Source organism: Ictalurus punctatus, unplaced genomic scaffold (genome assembly GCF_001660625.3).
Source record: "Ictalurus punctatus breed USDA103 unplaced genomic scaffold, Coco_2.0 Super-Scaffold_100056, whole genome shotgun sequence".
NCBI lineage: Eukaryota > Metazoa > Chordata > Actinopteri > Siluriformes > Ictaluridae > Ictalurus > Ictalurus punctatus.
The window spans coordinates 134,344-150,012 of NW_026521088.1; the positions used below are offsets into that span (position 1 = coordinate 134,344).

Genomic DNA, 15,669 nt, shown 5'->3' on the forward strand with positions numbered 1-15,669 from the left:
CTAACCGAGCTCAATTCTGCTGCAGCTTTTTAGCCACAAGCTGCTGGTGCTTGACTTCTGAGGCCTTATCCTGTTAAGTGGCCGCACTATGGCAAAAAGGAGAGTTCAGTATGCCGACTGTATGAGCTTCAGTTGAATGTGTATGTGGTCGAACTCTTGGTAGGACTGTCCAGTATATTACAGACGAACACAGACGAAAACATCCACAAGGCTTCTACTAAATATTGTTGAATGTCCGCTCGTATGCAACTCTCCAACAGTGTCACGTCCTATCGAGAGTTTCAGTCGATGTTTATAATCTAACACAATGGGATTTTTTTTTACTCTGGTGTAATTTTCTTGACCATTTTAACGCAGCATCTCTGGTGTTACTTTCGTCAAAAATGTAGAACACCAGAGATGAGGCAATGACGACGTGATCTCATTCCTTCGTGTGTTTTTGCCTCAGATTCTGGCGACTGTTCAGACTCGGTTTGTAGCGAAATTTCAAATCCACAAATGCCTTGAACAACGTACATTTTCAACAATCCGTTTAAATCGACTGGTCCATTTCCGCTGCACGGTGGATTTGAAGGGTGCACTGTGATCAGTGTGGCGACGTCTGGGAATCGAGTTTCTGAAAAGGCCACGAGTTGGAGGTTACATTTAGTTTCTAAGGACATCTGGGCTCTTGGTGTCTTTTGGATAGGAACTGCAAAACTTTTTCTATAAGGGTGAAAACAGATGCATGCTTAGATTCTTTATCTGTAGACAGTTTATCTTGCTTACTACATTGACATATGAAGTTTGGACGGGTTCTGTAGAAAGAGATTAACATTAAGGGGGAAAAAAACAATGTAAAAATAAAATACTGAAAGTGAATTTGTCCTGGATTGTTTTATTTATTATTTTCCATTGGGATGTCAAAAGCTTCTTCAACTTGGCCACAAATCTAACAAAGTCAGGTACATTGTCAAGTATTGCCCCAAAATACCTCTATGGTAGATAGATGTGCTCACTGATCACTTGTACATGTGCTCATTCATACAATTATCCAATCAGCCAATCATATGGCAACACCACAGTGTACAACATCAAGCAGGATCAGATGAAGAGCTTCAGTCAATATTCACATCAAACACCAGAATGTAATCCAGTGATTTTATCCGTGGCATGGTTGTAGATTCTAAATGGTCTGGTTTGAGTATTCCAGAAACTTCGGCTCTCCTAGGATTTCCACACACACACTTGTGTGAAAAACATCCGGTAAGTGGCAGTTCTCGGGGTGGAAACACCTTGTTGACGAAAGGAGAATGGCCAGACTGGGTCAAGTTAATAGGACGGCCATGGTAACATCAAATAAGCTCTCTTTACATACATGGTGAGCAGAAAAGCATCTCAGGATGCACAGCATGCCAAACCTTGAGAACAGTAGAAAACCTCATTGATCCAAGATCCATTTTGAAGTATTAAAGATTTATAAAATGTGACACTAGGTTACTTCTCTATAGTTAAAAAAATTGCAAACAGGAATGTGTGTGTGTGTGTGTGTGTGTGTGTGTGTGTGCCCGCTTCATACTCATCCACTCCCTACTTGTGCCTGAGTGTATTCATTGAGTAAAGACAGTGTGTGCTCTTAAATGTATGTATGTGTGTGTGTGCGCGTGTGTATTTAGACGGCAGTGTGAAGTGGTGTACCACTATGTGAGGAGGGAGAAGTATGCTCTGAGGATGAGGAGATGGAGCAGGATGACGTGGCCTCTCTCTGGAGCTCCTCCACGTTCTTCACGCAAAAACAATAACTCTCTCAGATTCTGATGGAGCGGCATCTACATAATCAACAAAGCACACAAACATCAGTTTCGTTCTGGGACACCGATTTTCTAAATCATTCCATTCGCTTTCTATTTATTTATGTAGCATTATTAAAAGATCAGTCATCAAGCCGGTGTAACCTTAATCTTTATCGCTAGCTGCTCCTGAAGTGTTTTGGAAATCGTTTCAGCCACGTCATGTTCACTCACCGTCCACTTTATTAGGAACACCTGTACGTTCATGTAGTTTTCTAACCAGCCAATCATGAAATATACAGGAATATAGGGGAATCACAAGAAAACTCCATTTCAACACACTTAAAAAAAAATAATCTCACAATGTTGGATTTGAGTTTGTAATGCAGTGAGCACAACCAAGGAGTGCATTTTAAAAAGAAAACTACAATGTTGTTGAAGACTGAAACCTGTACCTACAAACTAGAACTGAAAATGGAACCACTGAAGAGTCAACAGTGTCAGAGATCCTCGTGTGTCCAGTTCCACTGTGTACGGCACTTTTTATGCTTACCGACCCATTACTCCAGCTTTTGTGTTTTTTTTTAGCTTTGTGCTGATAGAAATGGTTTTGTTTTTTTAAAGCAAACTTGGTGTTAAAACCCAGAAACATCTAGAAATAAAAAGTGACATTCATCATGTGTCTGAAGTGACACTGTTCAGTTATACAAGTAACTGGGTATTTTGGTATATAGTGGAAGCACTATTTTTGAGCATTTCCCCAGAATTTCATAGAGTGTGGTTTGCAGTATAAGCACCTGTGGTCTCATGCGTGGGTTCCAACGCACATAATAACCCACCCAGAGCTCCAGATGTGTGAGACTGGCCAGTGGATACAGCACCTGGTTTTTACAGTCCACATAGAACGGGTTAGTGAAGTCCTCCGGCTGACTGTTAACGTAGGACCACAGTGACTGTTTTACCCTGTACTTCCTAAAAACAAAAGAGAGAGAGAGACAGAGAGAGAAGTCATAAGACACTTAGACAAATTCCTTTCCATTCAGAAAAATCAGACAGGCTGGAAAGCCTCCGCCCATTAGTGGAGAAATGTGGAGCGTACCTTTTCCATTCTCTCCTGCTCACTGCTGTAGAGGAATGTACCAAACAGGCAGCTGTAGGGGCGATCCAGGATGGGGATGAGAAAAAGCTCTTTGAACTCAGTGTATAGTAAGATGCTTAAATGCGGATCTGCACAATAGTGCCTGAACAGATAATCAGTCTTTTGTTCAGTACGGAAATTATATTTAATTCTTACAATTAGAGTCCTCTTCAAAAGTATTGGAACATCAAGGCCAATTCACTTGCTTTTGCTGTATACTGAAGACATTTGGGTTTGAGATAAAAGACGAATATGAGACGATAGATCAGAATTTCAGCTTTCATTTCCTCATATTTACATCTAGACGTGTTACACAGCTTAAAATATGGCAGCTTTTTTTAAGCCATCCTATTCATTAACTGTTCAAAAATACTGGAACAAGTGACTGATGTTTTTTTCTTGCTGGCCAGGTGTACCTCGTTAAATGGACTTTAAACAATGAATAGCTCTGAATGTCTTCTCTTGGTTTGAGCCCTGGGTTTCACCTGTGGAGACAGCATTTGTTGTTAAAAAGAATAAACCGACATGAAGACCAGAGAGCTGTCTATGGGAGAAAAGCAAGCCATTTTGAAGCTGCGAAAAGAGGAAAAACCGGTCTGAACCATTGCACAAACATGGGGCATAGCCAAAGAACAATTTGGAATGTCCTGGAAAAGAGAGTTAGTTCTCATTATGATCTCTTACTTTATAACATTAAAATAAAACAATAGTTCCCTCACAAGCCTCTCTTTTTTCCCCCTAACTCTTGAAATTAATAAGACTTGCAATGTTACTGAGAAACTGGAAAGTGCAATGTCCTCTCTGCCGTGACACTGGAGACTACTTCCATAAAACTTCCATAAATAGATAACTTATAAATCTTAACTAGATCACAATGATCATACGTCTTTTTCTTTAAGTGACATGTTTATAATATGTTTACGATTAAGCTTAGAATATGTATTGCGTACGCCATACTAGACCCTGTCAATGAGCTGTTACTATAGGAACGAGAACGAGCACATCACTATAAAGCTGTAATTTCCCTTGCAGCTGGAATCAGAATCTTGCTGTTCCAGAAATGTCTCCAACGCCTTCTGACCAATCAGATTGGAGAATTCAACAGTGTTGTGGTGTAAAGCATCAGTAGCTGACCTGTCTCATCATCTGCCACACACAGTCGATGAACTGCACAAAGAGAGGGGATCGTTCCGAGTTGGCGTGATTCTCATCTCCAAGGCCGACACGCTGAGAAACACACAGAGAGAGAAAGATGGGGTTAAATATACATGCGTTCACGCACCCACACACTGCCATGCCCTCACTGCTCATACGCACCGAGGTCAGCTTGTGTCCGAAGCTGATCCACTCCTTCTCGATCAGTACCTGGAACTTGTGTCCGAAGCTGAATCTAACTGATATCTGATATTAAATTATTGTGAATTATCTATATTTTACACTTTATTACCCCATATCTATCTAATTATATATATATATATATATATATATATATATATATATATTTGAGTAAATCGTGCACATCGGAGCAACTTCATCCCGACCATTGCCTGCCTTCAGGGGTGCTAGGGAGCTCCTCGACCATGCCCATGCAAGTTACATTTTCACTGGTGCTGGCGCGTCTACCGAGTTTTGGGAGTTTTCAGCCATGTTTAGGCCCTTAAAAACGAGAAGAATGCATGAAATAAACAATAAACACCAGAAAATCAATAGGGCCCTGCACCTCCGGTGCATGCGCCCTCCGGTGGTCACCGGAAGCGCTGCACCTTCGGTGCTCTGCCCCAATAATAAACAGCAGATCCAATAGGGCTTTGCAGCAGCGGTGCTCGGGCCCTAAAAAGCAGAATAAAGCACCAACAGAAGACACAGAAGCACAAAAGCAGGTAAGGATAATTACAGAAATGGTTACATTACAGAGATCCCCACAATGTGATCCATGACCACAGTAACATGACAAGAAGCTTCACCTCAGACCAGTCACCAATTGTTGTAGGAAGGTGAAAGTGGCTGCCTTAAAATATTTTTACCTCAAAGTGATTTGTAGCGCGCGCGCACACACACACACACACACACACGGTGGAAAGGGTGTAGCAAAAATCATGCAACTATTGTGGGAAAAAGAGGGGGAAAAAACCCTGATACTTTGTACCTGATGCATCATCTTTTATAATTGTGATTAATGGTCCGTTAGAGAAGAAAAAATTCAGTTCCATTCTTTGATTACTTATTTGGCATACAGTGAATATTCACACTTTAAGGCCATGTGGAACAATTTCCTAAATGCATTTAAATGGGGTAAATTGTGTACATTGAACCGAGAGTACTAGACATGTTTGCTAAAAGCAACACAAAGGCTTTATTCACACTGCAGGAATTTTATATTGTGTGTTTAGATTTTTTCTTTTAGACAGACTGTTCAACTGCAAATTTGTTCTGGTGAATGACAGGCATTCAAAATCTTTCTGCAGAACTCTGTTGAAGATTCTGTACATCAGAGTTTCATCTGAACTTCAACAAAACATTTCACATTTATAGAGTTTTGTCTACGGCCATCAAGTAATCACATTATAAGATTATTAATTAATCACGACAGTTCTACTGTGCACGTCTATTACACAACTAGTCCTAAGTCATAAGTGTTGAGGACAACTAGATTACCAGTATATAGGGAGAGTTTTGTAGGTAGAGAGGAATAAAGTAAAGCAGGTAAAGAGGATTCCCTACACGACAATAGTTCCAATTTAGACCAAGAAGATCCAGGAGATTTAACCCAGTAGCAGAGTTTATGGATGTGCGCAGCCCAGTAATAGAATTGAAAAATGGGTAATGCAAGTCCTCCACTAAGTCTACATTTCTGCAATAATTTACTAACCCTTGGTGGCTTCCCTCCCCAAATAAAAGTACTAATTATCTTATCCAATGAATCGAAGAATGATTTTGGCAGAGAAAGAGGCACTTGCTGGAACAAGAAAAGAAACTTCGGTAATATATTCATTTTGACGACATTGATCCTGACAATTAGAGAAAGGGGTAAGTTACCCAAATCTGAATGTTAGATTTAACCTTTGAGATAAGGGGAGTGAAGTTAGCTGATGAAAGATTAGATAGAGAACGTGTCACGTTGATACCTAGGTATTTAAACCCTTACTGACTAAATCGAAACGGTAAATCTGACTGTTGGAGAGAAAATGCTGCAGTATTGACAGGAAAACAGTCGCTTTTATCCAAATTTAATTTATAACCAGAGACAACACCGAAGGATTCCAGAACAGCCAAGACAGCTGGCATAGAGGCAACAGGATCGGTTACATACAATAACAAATCATCAGCATATAGCGACAATTTGTATTCTACACCGTATAGAACTATTCCTTTAAACAAGGGAGAAGATCTTAATGCGATAGACAGAGGTACGATAGCGACAGCAAAAAGCAGAGGGGATAAAGGACAACCTTGACGAGATCGTTTGTCTGAACCCTGGCATTAGGGGTTGAGTAAAGGAGGCTAATCCAAGAAATAAACTCATCCCAAAATCCGAACTTCCTCAAGACTGCAAACAAATACTCCCACTCAACCCTATCAAATGCTTTTTTCAGCATCTAATGAAATCACAATCTCAGGAAGCACTGCCGAATGCTTTGAATAAATTATATTAAAGAGCGTACGGGTATTGAAAAACATCTGACGTCCCTTTATAAAACCCTTCTGCTCTTCACATATAATATAAGGGATAATGTCCTCTAAACGAGATGCCATTACTTTCACCAACACCTTTACATCTGCATTAAGCAGAGACAGCGGCCTATAAGAACCACAGGAGGTTGGATCCTTACCCTCCTTAAGAAGCAGAGCTATCGTGGCTTGTGTCAGAGTCAGAGGCAAAGACACATTCCAAGGATTCGTTGAACACAGATAAAAGCAATGGAGCTAATTTTCCAATAAACATTTTAAACAATTCAACTGGAAACCCGTCCGGGCCAGGAGCTTTGTTAGATTGCATAGTTTTAACTGAATTCAAATTTCTTGAAGAGAGTGGGGAGTCCAGTTGCATGGCAGTATTCGAATCACTAACAGGGTTACAAAGGTCTTGAAGAAATGCATTCACTTTAGTATCGTCTGCAGGAAATTCAGATTTATAAGGTGAAGAGTAAAACCATTTAAAAGTAGCATTAATTTCCATGGGCTCTGTAGTGACGATATTATGAGTGTTTTTAACACTAGGTATGAGACGGGAAGCGGCCTGTCGCCGTAGCTGACGTGCCAGTAAACGACTCGGCTCGTCGCCATGTTCATAATATGAACCAGGAGTACGTAACAACAAGCGTTCCGCCTCTTTAGTCGAAATAAGATTGAATTCTGCCTGTAAGTCGATTCGCTGTTTAAGAAGTTCTGGAGAGGGGTTCAACGCACATCTTTGATCGAGACTACTGATCGCAGATGTAAGTTCATTAACCCTAGCAGTGCGCTTTTAATTACAGAGAGTGGAGTAAGAAATAATCTGCCCTCTGATATAGGATTTAAGTGTCTCCCATAACAATGAATAAGAGGTGGAGTCATTCTGACTGAAGAAAAGAAAGTCATCCATAGAAGTAGAAATGAACTCACAGAATTCACTGTCTGCTAAAAGAAGAGAATTAAATCTCCAAGGCGGTGGGCTACGTTTATAAATAGAAAGATGAATATCTAATTCATGATCGCATGGTCAGAAATTACAATACCCAAATAGTCAGAAGAAACTACACAAGAATCAAGAGTGCTGTCTATAAAAAATAATCAATCCTCGAATAGGATTTCAATAGGATAGCACCTGGGAGAAGAAAGAAAACTTTTTAAGAGCAGAGTTACGGGATCTCCAGGGATCAACGAGACCGTTCTGACCCATAAAATCGGAAAATGTTTTAGACATAGCAGATTGATTCAGAGTACGGGGATTAGACCGATCAAAGTTTTGGTGAATTACACAGTTTAAATCTCCACCGAAAATCTACAGGTGAGTATTTAAAAAGGGAGATTGCTCAACAATCTATTAGCAAATTCCACATCATCAAAGTTTGGAGCGTGTACATTTACCAACAACACCTGTCTTTGCATCAGAGTACCAGCAACTATAATATATCTACCGTTCACATCAGCAACAACGTTAGTGGAGGAAAACTGTGACCTTTTGTCAATTAAAATAGCGACCCCTCTTGCTTTCGAATTAAAGTTCGAGTGGAAGACTTGACTCACCCAAGGGCAGAGTAACCTTTGATGATCTTTAATACTTTAAGACGTAGGTGCGTCTCCTGTAAAAATACTATATTGAAGTTTAAATGTTTCAAATGTATAAAATCCTTAGATGTCTTGACAGGATTACCCATACCTCTGACGTTCCAACTAATAAATCTTAAAGGCGTGCCTGTCCCAGCTATGCTGGGATCCATATGACTACTAACCATTTAAATAAAGTAAACCAGAGAAATATAAATAGCCAATTAGAGCCGAAGTGGGACCTCCCAAAGTTTATTTTAAACTTCTAATCAAAGTTTGCACTTCTAAACCAATGACAGCTTTAACGTTATTAATTGTGGAAAGACCATGGTATAGGCGGGTAATCCATGGCTAGGTGTGCATTAAACGATTTGAACGAGTGGTTCTTTTCCTCCACATCATGCATTAAAATCGTTTAATGCACATCTAGCCGTGGATTACCCCTTACATATCATCTGAGAGAGACAGCTAATTCTGTATGTAAACAGATATACTTACCAATCACGACCTCTCCGAGTTGGAGAGCGGACAGTGAAGTCTTTCCATTGACTCCCCTCCAATTGAGATTCTTTGCCAGGGAGTTAGCAATCACCCTCTTCAATATGCGCCAGGTGCAGTCACGCACATACACCCCGTCAATAAGCGCCAACCAGTTTACCTGAAACCGATTTAAAAAATAATATACACTAGTATAAAAACAAATAATTAATAAGCATGTATTGCCTCGTCAACTGTGTCAGTGCTTCTCACTACTCCTGCAGTTACCCTGCCCTGTGTGTTTTCCATCTCTACTAAAGAGTAGGTCATAACTGTTCCCTCATATCAAAGTGGTGTTCAGTGTTGTGCTTTGAGTACGAGTGTGTCACCTTGAGAAAACAGAAATGCGCTCAGTAGCTGTGTAATTGTGCAAGTAGTTGTTAACAAAAAGGAAAAAAACTCTCACCAGATTTTGCTTGTAATCTGGGCTCTGTTGCATCCTTTGCTCCAGACTACGCAGTTGAGGAAGGTCTTGCAGGGGCAGTAAATCTTCATCAATATCCAAAGGCTGCACCTGGACCTCCTGTTAGTGCACACACACACACACACACACACACACACACACACGCACACACAGGAGCCACTGCTTCTTTTTTATTTGTGCACTGAAAGTGAAAGAGGCGGAACAGACACCTCGGTGATATTGACGATAAAGACAGGGTTAGACGGAAGATTCTCCAACTCAATGGAGCTGCTCAGAACCCTGACAGGGCTCACTGACTGATTCTGAAAATCCACATTCACCCTGAGAGAGACACACACACACAGTGAGTGAGAGAGACACAGAGAGAGAGACCTGTAACAGAACAGCACTAATGTACAGAACATCATCTAAACATCACACTGTCTAGGGGATGTGGTCACATGACTACTCTCACTTAAAATGTAACCATGACTCATCTGATGATGCTCGCTGCAGTGTGTGTGTGTGTGTACCGTGTATATCTGAGGTGTGAGATACACTACCCCCCTGCCCAAGTCTCCACCTCTCCAGCAGGTTAAACGTTGACATGGAGAGGAAGTCTCTGCTGCGTGAGGAGGAGAGACAGAGAGACCTCTGGGAGAACGCCAGAACCTCTCATTGACGAGTGGTAGAACTCTACATAGGCCCTGATACACACAGACCCACAATACATGTTTATAGAAAATCACAATTAAACACACACACACACACACACACACACACACACACACACACACACACACACACACAGTGGTGTCACACACACCTGGAGCTGTCAAAGGAGATGGATTTGATTTAACCACAGTGTCTGAAGAGAGACTGGAGCTGTTTATAGTAGAGGAATGCAAATGGAGGGAGATTACACACCTGAGAGAGAGAGAGGGAGGGAGAGAGAGAAATATTATTAATAATAATAATAATAATAATAATAATAATAATAATAATAATCCCCTAGTTAAATGGAAGCTGACTGAATACCACTATGGTGGTCCTGGGGTCGTTTCCATAGAGTTCCTTGGAGGCGAGCTCCTCGTCCACAGTTCCCTGGAGGAAGCAGTTCGGATAAAATGCGCCTGCAATCACCACCTGAACAACGGAAACATCACTGATACTTAATAATAATTATTATTTATTTTCTGCAGGAGTAAGTTACACTTCTTGGACTTTGTCATGGTGACAATTTTAAACTCTGCATTTGCAATTTTACTTTGGATGCTTGTGCTTCTAAGGCTGCGAATTATGACTAATATTTATATTTACTGTATATCAGGGGTGCCCACACTATTTTGACTTGCGAGCTACTTTTAACATGACCAGTCAAAGAGATCTACCTACACTAAAAATGCTAAACATATTTATTTATATACTGCGTATACTTATATATATATATATATATATATATACACACATACACACACACACACACATACATACAATATATGTTCATGTACCTTGCATAACTGCATGAACCCTTATGGGACGCTACCATTCAGTACATTTTTGGTCATTACCTTACTCTGATGACTTGCACTGAATAGAATCAGCCAGGGTTGCATAGTCCGGACAGTAGCTGCTGGTAGCCAGCCTCAAGCAGGCCTCCAAATGATGATCAGTCATTGTGGAACGGTATTTGGACTTAATGATCTTCATGAGGGAAAAGGCTGACTCACATAAATAAGTAGAGCCAAATAATGCAGTCAAGGAGGTGGCACATTTCCTCATGTTTGGGTACTTTTCCCCTGTGAGTAAGTTCCAGAACTGTCCATGAGCCCTGGACTTCAGCTGAATGTCAGTCTGTAGTTTCAAAAAATCTCATCCTCCACTTCAGACGAGTTCAGGTGAAACAGTGCTGCAATTTTCGATGCGAGTGAATCAACCTCAACATTGTCCCTAAACGGGTAGCACATGAATGTGGCAAATGGCTCCAGTAAAGCAAAGTCTTGAAAGCGTCTGTCAAACTCTGACCGACAGCTGTCAATCTGCTCCGTGTAGCGTGCAACGTTAAACTGCGCACAAGCCTTCCGCTGCGTCTCCAGATCTGACGGGAGGTTTTGGAAGTTCCCAAAAACATGGTGCTGCAGCTTTGAAAACAGAAGTTGCATTTTCCGTTTAAAGGCATTAACTGCCTTTAATTTTTGTCTTTTCCTTGCAGCTCCAAATTAAGGTTTGTCAGATCGGTTAAAAATGCTCGGTTAAAAAAAGTCCAGCAACCACTGATCATCATTGACCTGGGTGTATTCTGCATGTTTAACAGCAAAAAGAAACTCGCTTATCTCCGGACAGAGCTCTCGAAATCTCTGCAGGAATTTACACCTACTAAGCCGTCCACACGTCAGTGTGTAGCATGAGCTGATTGGGCGTAGTCTGCCTTCTCCAGATGCGCACGGAACAGCCGTCTTTGAAGTGAACTAGCACGTATAGAACAGGCGATCTTTGTTTCAACATCCATGATCTCTTTCACGTTTAGCATTCTTGTGCATAAGGCTTGTTGGTGTATTATGCAGTTGTTGGCTCAAATTTAGCCTATTACCCAAAAACATTTAAAACTCAACTTAAAAGCCAATAAATACTCACATCTACCTCTGAGACCAGTTGGAGATGGAAAAAATGCACCAGCCGTGAGTGAGAAGAAGCAAGGGTCCAGCTTTATTGTTCCATTCCACCACACGAGATCCACACCGATGAGAATTCTCAGAAGTGATCCCCCTACCCTGAGCTTAAGCTCCAGTATTTATACTGTATTTACACACTAGATAACCCATATGTTTCCAGAAAAGGCCTATTTCACTTACACATAGAATCAGAACCCAGGCATTTCTAATAACCCAGAAAATAAAAACCCAGCGTTTTGAATTACATAGAGAATCAGAAACCAGGATTCTCATTTACCTAGGTGGTCAGAAACCAGGATTCTCATTTACCTTAGGTGGTCAGAAACCAGGATTCTCAATTACCTAGGTAAATAAAATGACGTAGACAAGACGACTAAACAACCAGGAGGGACCTTGGTCTTATCGTTATCTCTGGGGGGGGGGGCAGTTTGACCCAGCCACCCTTATAACTGGTTCCTCATGGTTCTTTCTTAAAATTAAGGCCTTCCTTGCGAGCCAAGAACCCTCACCATTTGAGTCATGAGTAAGTTTACATTTTCCTGTATTTTTAGTTTATAATTTATTTTCATATTTGCACTATATTTCTTATTTTATATATATTTATACTACTTGAAAAGCGGTTTACTGTACTTCCAACTTCTTAATATCATTACAGTTCTACTGTCCTGCATATCCTACTATTCTGTCTTTTTATAGTTTCTCTATTACTATAAGATATTATTAAAGTTATTCATGTGTGTGTATGAGAGCGAGAGAGTGTGTGTGTATGTTGTGTCTACTTGCCCGCCCTTGACTGTACGAGCGTGTGTGTGTGTGTATTAGCACTCCTCAGCTCAGCTCGTATACCTCTTTTTGGCTTTTTTTGACTACTACTGCTCTTAAAGATCTTTAAAGTGTAATTCCATTCCGTCAATGTCCGCCTAATCCCGCTTCTATGTGTCTAGGTGCCCGTTTTTTTCTTCTTCTCCCTTTTGCTGGATGCTAGGTCTCCCTTATGTTTATTTTATGACATTTTTTATCCACAACACAGTGGTAGTTAAAGAAGTCAGGGAAAGCATCGTCTTCCCTGCACTTGGCAATGAATCCATTTGCACTGCTCAACCATTGACTGATATCAATTTGCACACTGGAGCTGGGTTTTGTCAATGAAGTCTTTAAAAGACTGAAAAATGTCCTCTCCCCACGATTTCACTTGCTAGCCTTTAGCACTGGCGCGCTTGATCGCACACGTGTGGTGAGAGAAAAGACGAGATCTCAGACTGGCTGCCCTGTACGTCAACTAACTACGTCAACTAGCGATCTACCTGCACTTCCTTTGCGATCGACCAGTCGATCGCGATCGACATATTGGGCACCCCTGCTGTATATATTTTGACCTGAAGAAAAAAGCCTCTTTATACACATATGCTGTTAAACTACACCTGCTCTACTCGTGTGTGTGTGTGTGTGTGTGTGTGTTACCTGCACTATGAATTTCTGTGCGTGCGTGCTGGTGTAGTCAGAGGGAAAAGTTTCGCTGATGTGCATGTTGAATTGTGACACTCAATTCTTTAGATCCTCAAACAACTCGGCCACCTCTAATACACACACACCAGAAATGATAGTTAGGGATCTGTGTCGAGAAGTGTGTGTATAGATGTGTGCGAGTGAGTGAGTGAGTGAGTGAGAGTCATAACCTCTTGTATCCGTTTGATCTGAATGCAGTTCTCTTTGCCCCACTCCAGTTCATCCTAAAACACACACACACACACACACATCAGTACCACTTTATTTAATTCTATAATCCAACACGTTATAATTCAACATAACTGTCACGATCTCCTGCCTCCCATACGCCGTGTACCAGTTTAATCTATTTCCTTATTTGGTCAGTGCTTCCTGTTCTTATTACGATGTCCTCTCTCTGACTGGTTCCTATTTCTTAAATTGTGCACTCTATCTGTACACTACACACTTGACCATCTAACACCTGGATATTTGAAGAGCACACACACACACACACACACACACACACACAACCTGCGTGAAGTTGGCCCCCCCCACCAACACAAAACATCGGCAGAATAGTTTGTGCCGTAAAAATTTTCGTTTGTGCTGCTTCAGTTCTGGAGATATTAAAAGAATATTTATAGGTCATTCTGGGGTCACTCGAACCCCCCACATGCTCCAAATTCACCCCAAATGGTCTCAATAATAATAATAATAATAATAATAATAATAATAATAATAATAATAATTCAAAAGAAGAGAACTATAGCGCCTTAACCCACACTGCGCATGCGCGAAGCCGGATGACTCAGCCATTAAACTAGTAAAAGAGCTCTAATTAGCCAGTGAAGCTAAATGTCGTTCTGCCACGTCCACTTATAAAAGTAAATCATGCAGTATTCTCAGACTGGGCAGTTATTGACAGAGTGAATTCATCGTTTTAAATAGAATCAAAAATAACATCGACCTATTTGCTAATCACATTTCGAATAGCTTGCTCATTAATTACACTGCGCATGCGTGGACTGGACTGCCTCCTCAAAAGCTAGCACCGCTAGTATATTTGTATAATATTAACATTAATACTGAACCAGAGTGAATAAAAACAGTTTTAAAATGTTATTTCTCACTTCTCCTCCTCTTGTTCTTCTTCTCCGTGCGGGTGTGAGTTATCTTTGGTCGGTTCCTCGGTGATTCGGTCATTAGTGAACCGAGCTCCGAGAGTGAATCAGTGCGCCGTCACCGCCTGCTTCATACTGATACACCTGAAACACAGGTGTTAACACTGTTAACTACACACATACACACAATACAGCAAAAAACAGAACCAAATAAACTCACTTTAGTTTGGGTCCAAACGGGCCAGAACTAACACTAACACCGCTTTCTGCTCCTACCTTCGACTTCTCGCGCTCGTGGTGACGTCAGCAACGTAACGGACGTTGACGTAAATTTGAATCTTTGAGGAGAAAATAAAATAAAATAAACCCAAATATTATTTCATAAAAAGCTTCATTATTCTCTTCTTCTTAAACACGATAGAGGATAAGATATACAAATACATAAAAAAACCAGCTTTATCATTATTTTAAATCAAATCCACTTTAAAAGTGCTCCTAATTACATTTTAATTAAAAATATACTTCATCTTACTCTTATTTAATTAAATTTTTTAAATTAATATTTAATTCATAGATGATTGTAGACGTTTTGAGGTTTCACGTTCTTTGTGCTTTATTATCATAAATATACACTTTGTTTAAACTTTTGAGTTTGGACACAAAATGTAAACATTCCTCATGAATACAGAACATTCATTTGTTTATTATTTAGAAAGTAATAATTAAACAGCTGAATAAAATGATCAGATTAATCACTTGCAACATTTAGGATATGAATTTCTTGTATTGAGAGAGGTTTTTAATTATACACAGATATAAATAGATGTTGTTTATTTGTAGTTTTCATATTTGACTCAGTACATTACACCACATTTATTTAATCAACTATTTATCAAGTTTTTTCAATATTGAACTGAATGATTGTTCAATATCAATAAAAATCTTCAAATAATCTATCAACACCATCAATACATCTCATCAGTAAATAAAAATCTACATTTATCCAGCTGATCAGCTTCGGCAGGTAAAGAAGCCGTGGCTTTAATCTGATCTTCTGATTTCTAATGATAATTAAATGACAAAATACAGAATTAAAGAATATCTTTATTTAAATTCAAAATCACGAATCATTTTTAAAAATATGGACTAGAAGTCATTTCTACAAGTGTTCATACAGACAGAAAGACCAGAGATGAAACGGATTTAACAGATACAGGACAATTAGGACAAGGAAAGTGAGAGAACTAGAATTATCATTTTTTTTATTATTTTTTTTAAAAAAATTACAACTGTG

General features: G+C 40.0%; 1 long non-coding RNA gene across 4 annotated transcripts; it reads right to left on the bottom strand.

Annotated features, from left to right (window-relative positions):
- Positions 1-432: 432 nt before the first annotated feature.
- On the bottom strand, positions 433-14,682 carry LOC128630409 (uncharacterized). Of its 4 annotated transcripts, none has more exons than XR_008394659.1 (14): positions 14,652-14,682; positions 14,385-14,519; positions 13,443-13,496; positions 13,228-13,343; positions 10,133-10,240; positions 9,921-10,021; positions 9,628-9,801; positions 9,098-9,436; positions 8,653-8,812; positions 3,324-4,134; positions 2,869-2,920; positions 2,567-2,741; positions 1,678-1,808; positions 433-705 (listed from the first exon to the last, which is right to left on the bottom strand). It is a non-coding gene; the product is annotated as an uncharacterized LOC128630409 (long non-coding RNA). The 4 variants fall into 4 exon arrangements; XR_008394658.1 differs by lacking the exon at positions 433-705 and adding an exon at positions 728-1,400; XR_008394660.1 differs by lacking the exon at positions 433-705 and adding an exon at positions 729-1,206.
- Between the last annotated feature and the right edge of the window lie 987 nt (positions 14,683-15,669).